A 20,736-nucleotide genomic window follows, 5' to 3' on the forward strand; every position below is an offset into this window, starting at 1 on the left:
ATGGGTTATAGCCCATCGTTTTTTTTATTTTTGAAAAAAATGTTATCCTCATTTTTCATCATTTTTGAACATGGGCTATAGCCCCTACCGTACGGCATACTATAGCACGCCGTTTTTCATCATTTTTGAGGATTTGAAGAAAATTCAAAATTTCAAAAAACATGGGTTATAGCCCATCGTTTTTTGAATTTTTGAAAAAAATGTTATCCTCATTTTTCATCATTTTTGAACATGGGCTATAGCCCGTACCGTACGGCATACTATAGCACGCCGTTTTTCATCATTTTTGAGGATTTGAAGAAATTTCAAAATTTCAAAAAACATGGGTTATAGCCCATCGTTTTTTTATTTTTGAAAAAAATGTTATCCTCATTTTTCATCATTTTTGAACATGGGCTATAGCCCCTACCGTACGGCATACTATAGCACGCCGTTTTTCATCATTTTTGTGGATTTGAAGAAAATTCAAAATTTCAAAAAACATGGGTTATAGCCCATCGTTTTTTGAATTTTTGAAAAAAATGTTATCCTCATTTTTCATCATTTTTGAACATGGGCTATAGCCCCTACCGTACGGCATACTATAGCACGCCGTTTTTCATCATTTTTGTGGATTTGAAGAAAATTCAAAATTTCAAAAAACATGGGTTATAGCCCATCGTTTTTTGAATTTTTGAAAAAAAAATTATCCTCATTTTTCATCATTTTTGAACATGGGCTATAGCCCGTACCGTACGGCATACTATAGCACGCCGTTTTTCATTTTTGAGGATTTGAAGAAATTTCAAAATTTCAAAAAACATGGGTTATAGCCCATCGTTTTTTGAATTTTTGAAAAAAAAATTATCCTCATTTTTCATCATTTTTGAACATGGGCTATAGCCCGTACCGTACGGCATACTATAGCACGCCGTTTTTCATCATTTTTGAGGATTTGAAGAAATTTCAAAATTTCAAAAAACATGGGTTATAGCCCATCGTTTTTTTTATTTTTGAAAAAAATGTTATCCTCATTTTTCATCATTTTTGAACATGGGCTATAGCCCCTACCGTACGGCATACTATAGCACGCCGTTTTTCATCATTTTTGTGGATTTGAAGAAAATTCAAAATTTCAAAAAACATGGGTTATAGGCTTATAGCCCATCGTTTTTTGAATTTTTGAAAAAAATGTTATCCTCATTTTTGAACATGGGCTATAGCCCCTACCGTACGGCGTACTATAGCACGCCGTTTTTCATCATTTTTGAGGATTTGAAGAAAATTCAAAATTTCAAAAAACATGGGTTATAGCCCATCGTTTTTTGAATTTTTGAAAAAAATGTTATCCTCATTTTTCATCATTTTTGAACATGGGCTATAGCCCGTACCGTACGGCATACTATAGCACGCCGTTTCTCATCATTTTTGAGGATTTGAAGAAATTTCAAAATTTCAAAAAACATGGGTTATAGCCCATCGTTTTTTTTATTTTTGAAAAAAATGTTATCCTCATTTTTCATCATTTTTGAACATGGGCTATAGCCCCTACCGTACGGCATACTATAGCACGCCGTTTTTCATCATTTTTGAGGATTTGAAGAAAATTCAAAATTTCAAAAAACATGGGTTATAGCCCATCGTTTTTTGAATTTTTGAAAAAAATGTTATCCTCATTTTTCATCATTTTTGAACATGGGCTATAGCCCGTACCGTACGGCATACTATAGCACGCCGTTTTTCATCATTTTTGAGGATTTGAAGAAATTTCAAAATTTCAAAAAACATGGGTTATAGCCCATCGTTTTTTTATTTTTGAAAAAAATGTTATCCTCATTTTTCATCATTTTTGAACATGGGCTATAGCCCCTACCGTACGGCATACTATAGCACGCCGTTTTTCATCATTTTTGTGGATTTGAAGAAAATTCAAAATTTCAAAAAACATGGGTTATAGCCCATCGTTTTTTGAATTTTTGAAAAAAATGTTATCCTCATTTTTCATCATTTTTGAACATGGGCTATAGCCCCTACCGTACGGCATACTATAGCACGCCGTTTTTCATCATTTTTGTGGATTTGAAGAAAATTCAAAATTTCAAAAAACATGGGTTATAGCCCATCGTTTTTTGAATTTTTGAAAAAAACATTATCCTCATTTTTCATCATTTTTGAACATGGGCTATAGCCCCTACCGTACGGCATACTATAGCACGCCGTTTTTCATCATTTTTTGAGGATTTGAAGAAAATTCAAAATTTCAAAAAACATGGGTTATAGCCCATCGTTTTTTGAATTAAAAAAAATAATGTTATCCTCATTTTTCATCATTTTTGAACATGGGCTATAGCCCCTACCGTACGGCATACTATAGCACGCCGTTTTTCATCATTTTTGAGGATTTGAAAAATAATTAAAAAAAATTAAATACGATGGGTTATAGCCCATGTTTTTTGAAATTTTGGAAAAAAATCCAGGCCCATGATTTAGAGGATAAAGCTCACATGTTACCCTGTTACATAATCGGATTATGAGTATATATTTATGAAATTAATAACATGGTTTGTTTTGTGTCATCTAACTTTATGCATTCGTGTAAGATAAAAATGCAAACTTACTCGTATAGGTCCCTGACCTTGTATGTTACTTCAGGTTGGTTCTGTTCTGGCAGACGTGCAACGCTTGCGTGGGAACCTGCCGTGGGAACGACTGGATAGTTTCATGAGGTGTTTGTTACAGAATAGCTACTCTAGCTTGAGATTGGTTGTGAGAGTCATTATTCAATCTTCCCTCTTTGTTATTTTTCATGAAGTGATTCGTTAGTATGCCCAGTTTGCAGGTTGTATTATCTCGCTATGAGATTTGTTCCGATAACTTAACCTAACTGCGATATATGGTTGAATGGTAAATATTGTAGAACTTCACTATAGAGTGCAGGGGGCGTCTTGATAGGCGTGCTCCTCACTAGAGTATAGTTGCGGCTAACTCTGAGTGTTGTACAGAGTGCAGGGGGTGTCTTGATAGGCGTGCTCCTCACTAGAGTATAGTTGCGGCTAACTCTGAATGTTGTTCAAGTTAAGGAAACGTAAACCAAGTTAATTCTGGTGTACCCTGTATTTTATGCGTTTGGGAGGTTGTGCCCAGAATGAAAATGTTGTTCAAACTGTGTTTGATTTTGGGGGTGGGGGTGTTACGGCCGCAGGCCTATATATGTCTTTGTCTGCGTGGTGCGCACAGTGCGCGCCCCGTTGCCTAACCCAGCCCTGTAGGTCCGTCAGCACAGCCGTTGGTGGGGAGCATTGCCGCCGCTCCGCTGTTGGTCGCCCGCTCCGCATCTCGCTCCTCCAACCAGCTTCTACACCTGCGCCCACCTGACGGCATAAAGGCGTCCTGAAGCCTTCACTCCGGGCCGCTGTCCAAACAGTCACTCCAGAGTGGAGCCGGCTAGAGGCAGCGCGCCCTCCGTGCAGCAAGAGAATGCACGGAGTATCACAATACAACCCCCCGTATAGCAAGAGTTGCTGTGATGAGTTTATTGTGTCACTTCTATGTTCTGAGCACCTGTCCACGGAAGCCTGCTTTTTGTACAGTTTATTAGATTAGAGTAGAGTAGGCAATAGTAGGGCACTATTGTCACCTTATTTTCGGTGGTTAGTTTAGTGTGTCTAAAACTTAAGAGGTTAGTTTTAGTATGCTTTTGATTATTTCCCTTAGTTGCTCCGTGTGTCATTTATGTTTGTAAAAGAGAACGTAATTCATATTGAATACTTATATATATTGTTCCTATCATTTGTACGCCACTGAATAAGCAATAAAACAACTTTGGCATTTTACCACCTTGCCTTCTTAACCGTCCTAGACTCGGTGAGTCGTAACATACCCAAATAGTTGAATACACAAAAGCTAAGGCACTGGTACTGGTACTTCTGGTTTACCGGAATGGGGTTCAACTCCCTGCAGTGCCCTGCTCAATGTGTTGTATTTACCGAAAAAATTGCGGTGTTGCGGAGGATGAGAAACATTAGTTTCGGATTAATTGCGGAAATTGCGGAAATTGAAAATTGCGGAAATTGCGGAATATTGCGGAGCAATTGCGGAAAATTGCGGAAATTGCGGAATTTGCAAAATGCAGAAATTGCAAATTGCGGAAATTGCAGAAACTGAAAATTGCGGAAATTGTAAATTGCGGAAATTGCGGAAATTGTAAATTGCGGAAATTGTAAATTGCGGAAATTTGGGAAATTGCGGAAATTTGGGAAATTGCGGAAATTGGAAATTGCGGAATATTGCGGAGCAATTGCGGAAATTGCGGAATTTGCAAAATGCAGAAATTGCAAATTGCGGAAATTGCGGAAATTTGGGAAATTGCGGAAATTTGGGAAATTGCGGAAATTGGAAATTGCGGAAATTGCGGAATATTGCGGAGCAATTGCGGAAATTGCGGAGCAATTGCGGAAAATTGCGGAAATTGCGGAATTTGCAAAATGCAGAAATTGCAAATTGCGGAAATTGCGGAAACTGAAAATTGCGGAAATTGCGGAAATTTTAATAATCCTCAAAAATGATGTGTAACGGCGTGTTATAGCATGCCGTGTCGTGTTTTAAATCCTCAAAAATGATGAAGACTATAGCGATGACCTCTGAGACCATGGACCAATGAACCATGTAAATACAACAAATTGAGCAGGGCACTGCAGGGAGTTGCACCCCGTTCCGGTAAACCAGAAGTACGACACCAGTGCCTTAGTTTTTGTGTTGTCATTTACAGGTCCTTTCGTTGAAATGTAAATTTTACATTTCAACAGTAAAGTAATATATAAAGTAGGGCTGTCAAATCAGATTAATCACAGCTTCAAAATTAATTTAATCATGATTAATCACCATTCGAACTATGTCCAAAATATGCCATGTTTTCCTGTATATTGTTGTGGAAATGGAAAGATAAATGACAGAAAGCCGATATACATTTGTTAACATACCTAGTATTCTGTTTATTTAACAAATCAACAAATAACAATGTTATTCTTCTTATTAACATAGAGAGGAACAGAACTTGAACTGTTTAAATCGGGGTTTGTAACAGTCTCTGCATCTAGCCTACACTCGGCACTGTGGGTCATCCATATAACATTTTCTTAAATAAACTATATGCTCTCAGGCAGACAAAAAAGAGGAGCTCCGTTACTTTGACGCATGAGCATCAATATAAATAAGAATTTTAAGGCAAACATTGGAACATTCTTTCTGTAACAGTACAGTATTTTAACTTTTTTTTTAATCAAACCAAAATAACATGGCCATCACAACATGCAGGCCTACACATGCATGTGGCGCTCTTCTTATCTACTCATGCTTCAGCCAGTTGCTCAGGCACACCAACTTGTCCACATTTTCTGAGAGCAAGGCTGCCCTTTTCTTGTTCACAATGTGACCTGCAACCGAGAAGAGCCTCTCACATGGGACTGAGGTTGCAGGAGTGGCTAGATATTTGCGAGCCAGTGGGGCCAGCCTGGCATGAGCTCCTGCATGAGATGCCCACCACTGCAAGGGGCATTTCTCCGTGCTAATGGGGGGCTCTGCCCTGTACCTGTGCATGTCTCTGTCAGGCTCCATGTCTTCATTTGAATCAGAATCTGAGTCCATCTCCAGAAGAAGGCTAATTTTCTTCTTGGGTGGCCCATCTTCATCAGATGCTCTGGATGGTTCTTCACGCAGCATGCCTCCAAGTGTGGTCCACACCGCTTCTCTCTCCGTCTTGGGCACACTCTTTAAGCCTTTAAAACGTGGATCCAGTGCTGTTGCAATCTTGAGCCATTCATTGTTCATGTTTCTTTGGCGGGAGGCTAGGTCTTCCTTGATCTTCGCTTTAAATTTCACCACATATGCAGGGTCCTCATCAGAGACTTCCATCATGCGATGCAAGTGGCAGAGTGCTGGTAGTACCACAGAGCAGGAAACGTAGGTCTCCCCACCCAGAAGCTCAGTGACATACCTGCAACACACACACACACACACACACACACACACACACACACACACACACAGGGAGAGAGGAAAGGAAAGACATGTGAATTACACAAGTTGTTACATTTAATAGTTTGTTTGTTTGTCATGTTTATTTCGAATATGCCAATAAAACAGAAACAATTCCTTGCATTTCACAAGGAAAAACAATTAAAATAAATAGTTAAAAAATAGCAAGAAGAAATAAAAGGAAAAGAAAAAAGAAAGAAATCTAAGCATATCCGAAAAGTAGATTAACGTTTAATATTCATTTGATAAAATTAATTTCAGACTACAATGAATGGTCACATTATGATGAGTGAAGACAGGCTTACCGGCAGGGCTCCAGAAGGGTCTCCAGTTTCTTGAGTTTGTCCCATTCTGCGTCTGTCAGCATAGCGAGTTTATGGTTCTGTTGATCCAGGGTTGCGATTACAGGTGCTTTGCCACGAGGCGCTTGACCATTTCCAACGTGGAATTCCAACGCGTTGATACGTCCTGGACAAGGGCCTCCTCCTTCGATCCGAGTGACAGTTGCTCAGCAGTCAGCTCTGCTGCGTTTGCTGGGCTGTGCTTGAAGTGGCCAACAATTTTGCGACACTTTGCTAACGTGCCGACAAATCCGCTGTCAGCGAGACTCATGGTGATGCTTCTCTGTATGATGTGAGCGGTACAGGGAATGTGATCGTACGGTAGAATGCGAGCTGCAGCAATCATATTGCGTGCACTGTCAGTCCCTATGGTTGTAACCTTTTTTTCAATTTCCCACTTGCGTGCTACAGTTTGGAACTGCTCTGCACATGCCTCCGCAAAGTGACGTTCTTCTGTTTTCATTATAGTTAGTGCAAAAGACTGCAATTCCCACGCTTCAGTGATTTGATGTGCAGTTACTCCCAGGTAATTTGTATTACTCACTGACGTCCAGTGGTCTCCTGTCAGGGCGACAGATTCCGCTTGAGCTGTAGCCTCTTCTTTTTTCTTTTTTTCGGTTGCATACAGCTCGTGGATTCTAGTCATTATTGTGGCTCTTGCTGGTGGTGTGTAGGATGTGTCGAGGGTCGTAACTTTCAAAACATTAGCGAGGCCCTTGTCTTCAACAATGCTAATAGGTCTACAGTCCATTGCAACCCATTTTGCAATTGTGTTGGTTAATTTATCGGAGGTGGACTTGCTTAGTGCCCTGTGTTCATTCAGGTTGGTCTGACGCAAGCCATCCGAAGCTGCCCCAACAAATGCATGTTTAGCGTTGATATGGTACTTTAAGCTTGAACAGCTTCGGTGAAAAGTCAACTGCTTAGAGCAATGCGTGCAAATTACTGCTTGCTTATTTATTGTTCCGTCTTTGTTCTTTGCAAACACAAAACCATCCATAGGCCCGACCTTTTCTTCTTGTTCCATGTTGCGTTTACTGTTTAGACCACCCGCCTTCCACTGCAGAACTAGAGTGACGCGGTGGGTTGAGTCAGTGAATGGAATTATGGGGCGTCAAGACTGCTCATGCGTTAAATATTTTAACGCAATTAATTAACGCAATTGATTAATGTCATTAACGCTTTTTTTTTGACAGCCTTAGTTATAGCCCATCGTTTTTTGAATTTTTTGAAAAATTGCTAAATTGCGGAAATTGCGGAAAAAACGATGGGTTAGAGCCGATCGTTTTTTGAATTTTTTGAAAAATTGCGGAAATTGCGGAATTTTGAATTTTTTTAAAAAATTGCGAAATTGCGGAAATTGCGGAAAAAACGATGGGTTATATATAACCCATCGTTTTTTTCATTTTTTCATTTTTGTCAAATCATCAAAAATGATGAAAAACGGCGCGCTATAGTATGCCGTACGATATAGGCTATAGCCCATGGTCCAAAATGATGAGAAAAACGTCTAAAAATAGACGTCTAAAACACGTCTAAAATAGACGTGTTTTAGACGTCTATTTTTAGACGTCTACTTGTGTTGCGGAGGAATTGCGGAGTGTTGCGGAAAAATTGTGGAGTGTTGCGGAGGAAAAATTGTGGAGTGTTGCGGAGGATGAGAAACATTAGCAAATTGCGGAGTGTAAAAAAGGAAAAAAAAAAAAACGATGGGTTATAGCCCATCGTTTTTTGTATTTTTTCATTTTTGTCAAATCGTCAAAAATGATGAAAAACGGCGTGCTATAGTATGCCGTACGATATGGGCTATAGCCCATGGTCCAAAATGATGAGAAATGAGGATATCTTTTTCTTCAAAATTTCAAAAAACATGGGCTATAACCCATCGTTTTATTTTATTTTTTCATTTTAGTCAAATCGTCAAAAATGATGAAAAACGGCGTGCTATAGTATGCCGTACGATATGGGCTATAACCCATGGTCCAAAATGATGAGAAACGAGGATATCTTTTTTTACTAAATTTCAAAAAACATGGGCTATAACCCATCGTTTTTTTTTTCATTTTTTCATTTTTGTCAAATCATCAAAAATTATGAAAAACGGCGTGCTATAGTATGCCGTACGATATGGGCTATAGCCCATGGTCCAAAATGATGAGAAACGAGGATAACTTTTTTTTCAAAATTTCAAAAAACATGGGCTATAACCCATCGTTTTTTCCATTTTTTCATTTTTGTCAAATCATCAAAAATGATGAAAAACGGCACGCTATAGTATGCCGTACGATATAGGCTATAGCCCATGGTCCAAAATGATGAGAAACGAGGATAACTTTTTTTTTTCAAAATTTCAAAAAACATGGGCTATAACCCATTGTTTTTCATCATTTTTTCATTTTTGTCAAATCATCAAAAATGATGAAAAACGGCACGCTATAGTATGCCGTACGATATAGGCTATAGCCCATGGTCCAAAATGATGAGAAACGAGGATAACTTTTTTTTTTCAAAATTTCAAAAAACATGGGCTATAACCCATCGTTTTTTTCATTTTTTCATTTTTGTCAAATCATCAAAAATGATGAAAAACGGCGCGCTATAGTATGCCGTACGATATAGGCTATAGCCCATGGTCCAAAATGATGAGAAAAACGTCTAAAAATAGACGTCTAAAACACGTCTAAAATAGACGTGTTTTAGACGTCTATTTTTAGACGTCTACTTGTGTTGCGGAGTGTTGCGGAGGAAAAATTGTGGAGTGTTGCGGAGGATGAGAAACATTAGCAAATTGCGGAGTGTAAAAAAGGAAAAAAAAAAAAACGATGGGTTATAGCCCATCGTTTTTTGTATTTTTTCATTTTTGTCAAATCGTCAAAAATGATGAAAAACGGCGTGCTATAGTATGCCGTACGATATGGGCTATAGCCCATGGTCCAAAATGATGAGAAATGAGGATATCTTTTTCTTCAAAATTTCAAAAAACATGGGCTATAACCCATCGTTTTATTTTATTTTTTCATTTTAGTCAAATCGTCAAAAATGATGAAAAACGGCGTGCTATAGTATGCCGTACGATATGGGCTATAACCCATGGTCCAAAATGATGAGAAACGAGGATATCTTTTTTTACTAAATTTCAAAAAACATGGGCTATAACCCATCGTTTTTTTTTTCATTTTTTCATTTTTGTCAAATCATCAAAAATTATGAAAAACGGCGTGCTATAGTATGCCGTACGATATGGGCTATAGCCCATGGTCCAAAATGATGAGAAACGAGGATAACTTTTTTTTCAAAATTTCAAAAAACATGGGCTATAACCCATCGTTTTTTCCATTTTTTCATTTTTGTCAAATCATCAAAAATGATGAAAAACGGCACGCTATAGTATGCCGTACGATATAGGCTATAGCCCATGGTCCAAAATGATGAGAAACGAGGATAACTTTTTTTTTTCAAAATTTCAAAAAACATGGGCTATAACCCATTGTTTTTCATCATTTTTTCATTTTTGTCAAATCATCAAAAATGATGAAAAACGGCACGCTATAGTATGCCGTACGATATAGGCTATAGCCCATGGTCCAAAATGATGAGAAACGAGGATAACTTTTTTTTTTCAAAATTTCAAAAAACATGGGCTATAACCCATCGTTTTTTTCATTTTTTCATTTTTGTCAAATCATCAAAAATGATGAAAAACGGCGCGCTATAGTATGCCGTACGATATAGGCTATAGCCCATGGTCCAAAATGATGAGAAAAACGTCTAAAAATAGACGTCTAAAACACGTCTAAAATAGACGTGTTTTAGACGTCTATTTTTAGACGTCTACTTGTGTTGCGGAGGAATTGCGGAGTGTTGCGGAATAATTGCGGAGTGTTGCGGAGGAAAAATTGTGGAGTGTTGCGGAGGATGAGAAACATTAGCAAATTGCGGAGTGTAAAAAAGGAAAAAAAAAAAAACGATGGGTTATAGCCCATCGTTTTTTGTATTTTTTCATTTTTGTCAAATCGTCAAAAATGATGAAAAACGGCGTGCTATAGTATGCCGTACGATATGGGCTATAGCCCATGGTCCAAAATGATGAGAAATGAGGATATCTTTTTCTTCAAAATTTCAAAAAACATGGGCTATAACCCATCGTTTTATTTTATTTTTTCATTTTAGTCAAATCGTCAAAAATGATGAAAAACGGCGTGCTATAGTATGCCGTACGATATGGGCTATAACCCATGGTCCAAAATGATGAGAAACGAGGATATCTTTTTTTACTAAATTTCAAAAAACATGGGCTATAACCCATCGTTTTTTTTTTCATTTTTGTCAAATCATCAAAAATTATGAAAAACGGCGTGCTATAGTATGCCGTACGATATGGGCTATAGCCCATGGTCCAAAATGATGAGAAACGAGGATAACTTTTTTTTCAAAATTTCAAAAAACATGGGCTATAACCCATCGTTTTTTCCATTTTTTCATTTTTGTCAAATCATCAAAAATGATGAAAAACGGCACGCTATAGTATGCCGTACGATATAGGCTATAGCCCATGGTCCAAAATGATGAGAAACGAGGATAACTTTTTTTTTTCAAAATTTCAAAAAACATGGGCTATAACCCATCGTTTTTTTCATTTTTTCATTTTTGTCAAATCATCAAAAATGATGAAAAACGGCACGCTATAGTATGCCGTACGATATAGGCTATAGCCCATGGTCCAAAATGATGAGAAAAACGTCTAAAAATAGACGTCTAAAACACGTCTAAAATAGACGTGTTTTAGACGTCTATTTTTAGACGTCTACTTGTGTTGCGGAGGAATTGCGGAGTGTTGCGGAAGGAAAAATTGTGGAGTGTTGCGGAGGATGAGAAACATTAGCAAATTGCGGAGTGTAAAAAAAAAAAAAAAAAAACGATGGCCCATCGTTTTTTGTATTTTTTCATTTTTGTCAAATCGTCAAAAATGATGAAAAACGGCGTGCTATAGTATGCCGTACGATATGGGCTATAGCCCATGGTCCAAAATGATGAGAAATGAGGATATCTTTTTCTTCAAAATTTCAAAAAACATGGGCTATAACCCATCGTTTTATTTTATTTTTTCATTTTAGTCAAATCGTCAAAAATGATGAAAAACGGCGTGCTATAGTATGCCGTACGATATGGGCTATAACCCATGGTCCAAAATGATGAGAAACGAGGATATCTTTTTTTACTAAATTTCAAAAAACATGGGCTATAACCCATCGTTTTTTTTTTCATTTTTTCATTTTTGTCAAATCATCAAAAATTATGAAAAACGGCGTGCTATAGTATGCCGTACGATATGGGCTATAGCCCATGGTCCAAAATGATGAGAAACGAGGATAACTTTTTTTTCAAAATTTCAAAAAACATGGGCTATAACCCATCGTTTTTTCCATTTTTTCATTTTTGTCAAATCATCAAAAATGATGAAAAACGGCACGCTATAGTATGCCGTACGATATAGGCTATAGCCCATGGTCCAAAATGATGAGAAACGAGGATAACTTTTTTTTTTCAAAATTTCAAAAAACATGGGCTATAACCCATTGTTTTTCATCATTTTTTCATTTTTGTCAAATCATCAAAAATGATGAAAAACGGCACGCTATAGTATGCCGTACGATATAGGCTATAGCCCATGGTCCAAAATGATGAGAAACGAGGATAACTTTTTTTTTTCAAAATTTCAAAAAACATGGGCTATAACCCATCGTTTTTTTCATTTTTTCATTTTTGTCAAATCATCAAAAATGATGAAAAACGGCGCGCTATAGTATGCCGTACGATATAGGCTATAGCCCATGGTCCAAAATGATGAGAAAAACGTCTAAAAATAGACGTCTAAAACACGTCTAAAATAGACGTGTTTTAGACGTCTATTTTTAGACGTCTACTTGTGTTGCGGAGGAATTGCGGAGTGTTGCGGAATAATTGCGGAGTGTTTTGCGGAGGAAAAATTGTGGAGTGTTGCGGAGGATGAGAAACATTAGCAAATTGCGGAGTGTAAAAAAGGAAAAAAAAAAAAACGATGGGTTATAGCCCATCGTTTTTTGTATTTTTTCATTTTTGTCAAATCGTCAAAAATGATGAAAAACGGCGTGCTATAGTATGCCGTACGATATGGGCTATAGCCCATGGTCCAAAATGATGAGAAATGAGGATATCTTTTTCTTCAAAATTTCAAAAAACATGGGCTATAACCCATCGTTTTATTTTATTTTTTCATTTTAGTCAAATCGTCAAAAATGATGAAAAACGGCGTGCTATAGTATGCCGTACGATATGGGCTATAACCCATGGTCCAAAATGATGAGAAACGAGGATATCTTTTTTTACTAAATTTCAAAAAACATGGGCTATAACCCATCGTTTTTTTTTTCATTTTTGTCAAATCATCAAAAATTATGAAAAACGGCGTGCTATAGTATGCCGTACGATATGGGCTATAGCCCATGGTCCAAAATGATGAGAAACGAGGATAACTTTTTTTTCAAAATTTCAAAAAACATGGGCTATAACCCATCGTTTTTTCCATTTTTTCATTTTTGTCAAATCATCAAAAATGATGAAAAACGGCACGCTATAGTATGCCGTACGATATAGGCTATAGCCCATGGTCCAAAATGATGAGAAACGAGGATAACTTTTTTTTTTCAAAATTTCAAAAAACATGGGCTATAACCCATCGTTTTTTTTTTCATTTTTTCATTTTTGTCAAATCATCAAAAATGATGAAAAACGGCACGCTATAGTATGCCGTACGATATAGGCTATAGCCCATGGTCCAAAATGATGAGAAAAACGTCTAAAAATAGACGTCTAAAACACGTCTAAAATAGACGTGTTTTAGACGTCTATTTTTAGACGTCTACTTGTGTTGCGGAGGAATTGCGGAGTGTTGCGGAAGGAAAAATTGTGGAGTGTTGCGGAGGATGAGAAACATTAGCAAATTGCGGAGTGTAAAAAAAAAAAAAAAAAAACGATGGCCCATCGTTTTTTGTATTTTTTCATTTTTGTCAAATCGTCAAAAATGATGAAAAACGGCGTGCTATAGTATGCCGTACGATATGGGCTATAGCCCATGGTCCAAAATGATGAGAAATGAGGATATCTTTTTTTTCTAAATTTCAAAAAACATGGGCTATAACCCATCGTTTTATTTTATTTTTTCATTTTTGTCAAATCATCAAAAATGATGAAAAACGGCGTGCTATAGTATGCCGTACGATATGGGCTATAGCCCATGGTCCAAAATGATGAGAAACGAGGATATCTTTTTTTACTAAATTTCAAAAAACATGGGCTATAACCCATCGTTTTTTTTTTTCATTTTTTCATTTTTGTCAAATCATCAAAAATTATGAAAAACGGCGTGCTATAGTATGCCGTACGATATGGGCTATAGCCCATGGTCCAAAATGATGAGAAACGAGGATAACTTTTTTTTCAAAATTTCAAAAAACATGGGCTATAACCCATCGTTTTTTCCATTTTTTCATTTTTGTCAAATCATCAAAAATGATGAAAAACGGCACGCTATAGTATGCCGTACGATATAGGCTATAGCCCATGGTCCAAAATGATGAGAAACGAGGATAACTTTTTTTTTTCAAAATTTCAAAAAACATGGGCTATAACCCATCGTTTTTTTCATTTTTTCATTTTTGTCAAATCATCAAAAATGATGAAAAACGGCACGCTATAGTATGCCGTACGATATAGGCTATAGCCCATGGTCCAAAATGATGAGAAAAACGTCTAAAAATAGACGTCTAAAACACGTCTAAAATAGACGTGTTTTAGACGTCTATTTTTAGACGTCTACTTGTGTTGCGGAGGAATTGCGGAGTGTTGCGGAAGGAAAAATTGTGGAGTGTTGCGGAGGATGAGAAACATTAGCAAATTGCGGAGTGTAAAAAAAAAAAAAAAAAAACGATGGCCCATCGTTTTTTGTATTTTTTCATTTTTGTCAAATCGTCAAAAATGATGAAAAACGGCGTGCTATAGTATGCCGTACGATATGGGCTATAGCCCATGGTCCAAAATGATGAGAAATGAGGATATCTTTTTTTTCTAAATTTCAAAAAACATGGGCTATAACCCATCGTTTATTTTTCATTTTTTCCAAATCATCAAAAATGATGAAAAACGGCGTGCTATAGTATGCCGTACGATATGGGCTATAGCCCATGGTCCAAAATGATGAGAAACGAGGATTTTTTTTTTCTTTCAAAATTTCAAAAAACATGGGCTATAACCCATCGTTTTTTTTTCATTTTTTCATTTTTGTCAAATCATCAAAAATGATGAAAAACGGCGTGCTATAGTATGCTGTACGATATGGGCTATAGCCCATGGTCCAAAATGATGAGAAACGAGGATAACTTTTTTTTCAAAATTTCAAAAAACATGGGCTATAACCCATCGTTTTTTTCATTTTTTCATTTTTGTCAAATCGTCAAAAATGATGAAAAACGGCGTGCTATAGTATGCCGTACGATATAGGCTATAACCCATGGTCCAAAATGATGAGAAATGAGGATATCTTTTTTTTCTAAATTTCAAAAAACATGGGCTATAACCCATCGTTTATTTTTCATTTTTTCATTTTTGTCAAATCATCAAAAATGATGAAAAACGGCGTGCTATAGTATGCCGTACGATATGGGCTATAGCCCATGGTCCAAAATGATGAGAAACGAGGATATTTTTTTTTTTCAAAATTTCAAAAAACATGGGCTATAACCCATCGTTTTTTTTTTCATTTTTTCATTTTTGTCAAATCATCAAAAATGATGAAAAACGGCGTGCTATAGTATGCTGTACGATATGGGCTATAGCCCATGGTCCAAAATGATGAGAAACGAGGATAACTTTTTTTTCAAATTTTCAAAAAACATGGGCTATAACCCATCGTTTTTTTTTTCATTTTTTCATTTTTGTCCAACACCGCACAATGGTCAGGAAAAGCCTCCTCAACAACAGGTCGCTTCTATGTCCAGTTAAATGACCAGAGGAGTAAATAGAAAGCCCAAAAGAACGGCCTCCCACAAGGTAGCGTGCTCGCCCCCCTCCTTTTCAATATCTACACAAACGACCAGCCACTACCCACAGAATGCCAGCTTTTCATCTACGCCGACGACCTCTGCATTACCATCCAACAAACAGACTTCCAGAAGATTGAGTCTGTCCTTGAAAGTACCCTTGAAATGTCAAGCTACTACAATACAACCACCTGAAACCCAACCCATCAAAAACCCAACTATGCAGCTTCCACCTGAGGAACCGAGACGCAAAAAAAGAACTGAGCAACACAAACTCTCAAACCATACCCACCCCATGTATCTTGGAGTTACACTGGACAGGACACTCTTCAAAAAAAAACACCTGGAGAACACAAAAGCCACGGTCAACACCCACAATAACATCCTGTGAAAACTAGTGAACTCCAAGTGGGGCGCAGACCCACAAACAATCCGTGCAACTGCCATGGCCCTGTTTACATTCGAGGGTCGCCGGTCCTCTCGAACGGAACAGTTTAACGTCATGCCCAGGACGAAAAGATATAGAGAACACTTTTATACTAAGGGAGTACCATTAACTAATCAAAAGGTGACACGTCAACCCTGAGTGAGTAGGTGGGGACCCAGACATATTGATGTAAATATAGTCCAACATAACATCAGTAGCATTACAAAGTTATTGTGACAGTAATAATTGCTATAGTGTGTGTTCAGTAACAGTGTTAAGTGTTCAGTAACAGGAATATTCCTGTCTCTCCAGCTCTTTAATACATAGAAAAGGGTTTAATCAGGAGTTGTAGTAGCCACAGGGTAATCTAAGGGTTTAAAGGGTTTAATCAAGAGTTGTAGTAGCCACAGGGTAATCTAAAGGGTTTAATCAGGAGTTGTAGTAGCCACAGGGTAATCTAAAGGGTTTAATCAGGAGTTGAGTTGTAGTAGCCACAGGGTAATCTAAAGGGTTTAATCAGGAGTTGTAGTAGCCACAGGGTAATCTAAGCGGTGGATATTGCTCTTGTCTTCATGTCTTTATGTATGTAAATTGTCTTGTTGTTTGTGTTATGTCAAATGCGTGTAAATGTGTTCTGCATACTTGGCTGCTGTGTTGCAAGATAAATTTCAGTGTGAACTGAGTACTGACAATAAAGTACTATATCATAATATCGTCACCTTATTAAACTAATGGCCTAAGTCATTTTTTGCCAAAATCGCCCAAGCCCAAATGTAAAAGGCCTTCCTGTTACACCCTATTAAAACAATGGCCTATGTCAAGAGGGAGACTTAGGCCATATTATTTTGCCTAAGTCATAATAAAATGTGACTTAGGCCATTTTAACACACCTTTCAAAATGGGACTGAATGGGAGATACTGTTACTATGTGACTGATAGAATGGGAGTGAATGGGACTGAAAGGGAGGTACTGTACTATGGGACTGAATGGGAGGTACTGTTACTATGGGACTGATACTATGGGAGTGCATGGGAGTGAATGGGAGTGAATGGGAGGTACTGTTACTATGGGACTGATACTATGGGACTGAATGGGAGGTACTGTTACTATGGGACTGATACTATGGGACTGAATGGGAGGTACTGTTACTATGCGACTGAATGGGATGTACTGTTACTATGGGACTGAATGGGAGGTACTGTTACTATGCGACTGAATGGGAGGTACTGTTACTATGGGACTGATACTATGGGACTGAATGGGAGGTACTGTTACTATGGGACTGATACTATGGGACTGAATGGGAGGTACTGTTACTATGGGACTGATACTATGGGAGTGCATGGGACTGAATGGGAGTGAATGGGAGATACTGTTACTATGGGACTGATACTATGGGAGTGCATGGGAGTGAATGGGAGTGAATCGGAGGTATTGTTACTATGGGACTGATACTATGGGAGTGAATGGGAGGTACTGTTACTATGGGACTGATACTATGGGACTGAATGGGAGGTACTGTTACTATGGGACTGATACTATGGGAGTGAATGGGACTGAATGGGAGGTACTGTTACTATGGGACTGATACTATGGGAGTGCATGGGACTGAATGGGAGGTACTGTTACTATGGGACTGATACTATGGGACTGAATGGGAGGTACTGTTACTATGGGACTGATACTATGGGAGTGCATGGGACTGAATGGGAGTGAATGGGAGGTACTGTTACTATGGGACTGATACTATGGGAGTTCATGGGAGTGAATCGGAGGTATTGTTACTATGGGACTGATACTATGGGAGTGAATGGGAGGTACTGTTACTATGGGACTGATACTATGGGACTGAATGGGAGGTACTGTTACTATGGGACTGATACTATGGGAGTGAATGGGACTGAATGGGAGGTACTGTTACTATGGGACTGGTACTATGGGAGTGCTTGGGACTGAATGGGAGTGAATGGGAGGTACTGTTACTATTACTGTCACAATATAGAGCTATTTAACACTGTTACTGAACACACTCTATAGCAATGATTACTGTCACACTATAGAACTATTTAACAGTGTTACTGAACACACTCTATAGCAATGATTACTGTCACAATATATAGCTATTTAACACTGTTACTGAACACACACTCTATAGCAATGATTACTGTCACAATATAGAGCTATTTAACACTGTTACTGAACACACACTCTATAGCAGGGGTGTCGAACTCAACTTGGGGCGAGGGCCGCATTGGTCAAAAGGTCACTTGATGGGGGCCACAACCAGTTGCTGACGCACACTCGATGTCTCAGTCAGTCACTGCTATAATGTCTATCTATCTATCTATCTATGCTCAGACCGAGCCAGTCAGCCAGCAAGCCACACACATAGTGCTCAGACCCAGCCAGCCAGCCACACACATAGTGCTCAGACCCAGCCAGCCAGCAACACACATAGTGCTCAGACCCAGCCAGCCACACACAGTGCTCAGACCCAGCCAGCCAGCAAGCCACACACATAGTGCTCAGACCCAGCCAGCCACACACATAGTGCTCAGACCCAGCCAGCCACACACATAGTGCTCAGACCCAGCCAGCCAGCAACACACATAGTGCTCAGACCCAGCCAGCCAGCAAGCCACACACATAGTGCTCAGACCCAGCCAGCCACACACATAGTGCTCAGACCCAGCCAGCCAGCAAGCCACACACATAGTGCTCAGACCCAGCCAGCCACACACATAGTGCTCAGACCCAGCCAGCCAGCAAGCCACACACATAGTGCTCAGACCCAGCCAGCCACACACATAGCTCAGTAAGGGAGTGGTTGCACCACTCAAAAAATCTTCAAAAAACTGAAGAGGCTACTGGAGATTGGAGAACCTGATTTGGACATGATCTGATGCAGGACAATGTCACTATGACAGAAAGAGAAGATGGGTCTGGCCACATTGATTCACCCCATAATCATTTTTGCTATAGTCTATAGCAATGATTACTGTCACAATATAGAGCTATTTAACACTGTTACTGAACACACACTATAGCAATGATTACTGTCACAATTAGAGCAATTTAATTTAGGTAACCAAATGGACCCCAATAGTAGATCTTTACACTCTCAATAATTCAATTGTTGTTAAGCATCTGCTTAATTTCCAAAAAACTACACAATTAGAGAATGTAGAAGATTGCTACTTTTGAGCATTTGAGCCACGGACCACCATTTGAGGCCATTTAGTCTCTCAGACCCATTTGAGCCACCGACCACCATTGTGAGAGTCTATTAATGTGAAATGGTGGTCCGTGGCTCAAACATGTTATCACTTTTGAAGTTACTTGTTCTGTTAATATAATGTAAATACTACTCTATGAAGCCGTGTTCTGGTAGCCGAGTGGGTACTCTCGATGGTTAGTAAGGCCCGGGTTCTACTCCCCGTCCAGGACTGAGAGTGTGTTTTCTTCTTACAAAAAAAAGGTTGTTTTTGCATCTAGTCGAGGTCCATTCAGTATCTGAGCCACTGACCACCATTGTGAGTCTATAAATGTAACATGGTGGTCCGTGGCTCAGATACTGAATGAATAATGGACCTCGACTAGTCTAGCAGAAACAATTGTGAGGATTTTGGTTTTAAGGGAAAAACAATCTCGGTCATCGACGGGGAAGTGAACTCGGGGTTGTTTACAAAACGCAGAGAGTAACCATTCGGGCTACTGGAACACTGTTTTACATCTTTGTGCAAACATCATATATAAACATCATAACAAGTAACTGCATATAAATGATAGACGTTTGAACACAAAAACAACAACATACAGCGTTAAGTATTAAATAACATTTAATGACTCACCAGCTCCGGCGACGGACACGACGCGTGACGTGGAACTTCCAAACAAACAAACACAGACCAAACCCGCGTCATCGCGTCTGCGCCGTATTCAAGGGTGACATCACTTCCTTCCGGTGTGTGTGTGAGGCCACGCCCCCGCGAGATTTAACCGCGAATGTCTTGTAGTCATATTGTAGTCCTCTCCTACGTTACATCCGGGTCCCATCCGCTTCCCATTGTACACGCAGGTATCTGCATAATGTACTGTAGGATACACACAAGATATCAGAGAGAAATATGGACATGAGGGTATTGATTTGAGCTCACTCTTTGTGGGCACTAACAGAGAGACTTTGCATATGCTACATGCCTGCCTGTCACTTGTGGAGCAATAGAAAGCTCCTGTTGTTGTAAAGGGTTTCTGTGTTGTGTATTGTATATTTTAATGTATTGTACCATTTTAAAGTTTTTGATTCATGGGTTTTTTATTTATTGTTTGGACCCAATGTTTTATACATTTGTGTCAATAAAGTAACTAACTAACTAACTAGGCTACTGTACGGCTACAGTGGTGATTGACGGACTGTGATCCTGATCCGTTCAGTCGGCCAACCCCCGCACTGTCTCTCAGTGGAAGCGCTGAAGAGAGTGTGTGTGTGTGTGTGTGTGTGTGTGTGTGTGTGTGTGTGTGTGTGTGCGTGTGCGCACGTGTGTGTGTGTGTGTGTGTGTGAAGCCCGGTGGATTGGTGAACTAAACAGAATGACGTGGTGTTACTATGACGATAATAAAAGACGACAGCGGGCACATTCTGCCGCAGACAGTATAAGTACACCGATATACAGTATACACTGTAAAAAACAAACTGTGATTGCTTATACCGGTACGTTACATCCCCATGTTGTTGTGATAGACCCGGACACTCGGACAGGTGGCCATGATGTGGTAGCATGATGAGTTCAACCCTGGGTCACTTCCAGAGAGAGAGGGAGAGGGAGAGAGAGAGAAGGGGATATATTATGTAGGATTTATGACTCAGATGTTTGTATATAT

This window comes from Protomyctophum bolini (assembly GCF_963924005.1).
Source record: "Protomyctophum bolini genome assembly, chromosome: 20".
Taxonomy (NCBI): Eukaryota; Metazoa; Chordata; class Actinopteri; order Myctophiformes; family Myctophidae; genus Protomyctophum; species Protomyctophum bolini.